A 1671-nucleotide genomic window follows, 5' to 3' on the forward strand; every position below is an offset into this window, starting at 1 on the left:
TCTCTGTCTCTGTCTTTCTCTGTCTGTCTGTCTCTGTCTCTCTCTCTGTCTCTCTCTCTCTCTCTCTCTCTCTCTCTCTCTCTCTCTCTCTCTCCCCCCCCCTTCCTCTGTCTTCATGGCTCTCTCCCCTTCCCCTCTCTCTTCCAATTCAAGATGTGAACTTTTGCTCCTGCACATGCCCCGATCATGATGTACCACCAACTTCTGCTCCCACTAAACTAAGCTCATGTAAATGCCATGCCTTTGGAACTCCAAAATGTGAGCCAAACAACCACTTCCTCTTTTTATGAGTTAGTTGCCTTAGGTAGTCCCTTGTAGTAATGTGAAGCTGACAAAGACACCACGACAGAATCAATCTCTAGAGCAAGCAAAAAAGAGGTACGGCAAGATACCCACGGAATTCACAATCGGAAGACAAATATCTAAAAAAAGATGGATTTCAATTTCAAGTACTGAACTAATTACTGTGCTTTGCAAGCACTGACTTGGGATTACAATGTTTCTCACCTGGGCAGTTCCAAAAAAGATGCTTTACTATGACTTGCTGCTAGCAGGGATTTGTTTATTTAAGCACAACTAGTAATTCTCTTGAGTAATTCTGGGAGGCTGAGTGGTTTCTATGTCCAAAGAAGACTGTGTTTAGACAAGTAGTAATAGATATAATTACAGCATCCATAAAACGAATGTATTTAACTTATATCTAGCTATTTTATTTTATATATTTTTATTATCAGCTATATTCTTATATTTGTTAATTATATGTTATATTCTCACTTTACCAAGATTAAAATATAGAACTCTTTTCTCTCCATCTGTTTCACACACACACACACACACACATTGTGTGTCATAATAATAATAATAATAATATCTTGTAAGTAAATATCTCCACAACTCTAACAATATAAATTTAAGTATAACCCCTTGGCACAATTTGTTCCTTATCCACAGAGAGAATAGGTACTTTCTTTCCTAACTAATTCTCTTCCTGCCTTGGTTTCGTAATTTGCACCAGGATGGTTTTACATCCAGCACTGTTTTTGAATGCAAAAACTTTTGAAATCAAAGAGGAAAAAGTGTGATTCAGAAAAAGAGGAGAACAAACAATGAGAACAGTAACAGTTCTTCAGCACTGAATTGCCATGGTAAGATTTTCTTTTTATGATGAAATGAGCATCAGAAAGATGCATTCCTTAAATTTGTCACCCTCTGAGCAGGGAGAGACAGGGTGAGTTCACAAAATATTCTACTAAGAAAAGTCAATGACCAAGAGATATATGGAAAAATAATCCATGTTATTGATTTTCAGAGAAATTAAAATTAAGTCCATAATGACATATCACCTCTTACCTCTTAAATGACTTATTATTTTAGCAAAGATAGTATGTGTTGGTCAAAATATGAAGAAAAGGGAACCCTAGCATTCTTAGGATGGGAATACCAATTAGTGTAACCATTGTGGAGAACTATATAGAAATTTCTAGGGCCAGCCAGATAGCTCAGCAGACTAAAGCAACTGCTTAGGCAGAGCACAGTGAGAGGGCACACTGAGAGGGCAATTGAGACTGGGTGTGGTGATACACACCTGTAATCCTAGCACTTGAGAGGCTGGAAACAGGAGAATTACTATGAGTCTGATCTACATAGCGAGACCTGATATATATATATATA

Source organism: Octodon degus, unplaced genomic scaffold (assembly GCF_000260255.1).
Source record: "Octodon degus isolate 3935 unplaced genomic scaffold, OctDeg1.0 scaffold00377, whole genome shotgun sequence".
Taxonomy (NCBI): domain Eukaryota; kingdom Metazoa; phylum Chordata; class Mammalia; order Rodentia; family Octodontidae; genus Octodon; species Octodon degus.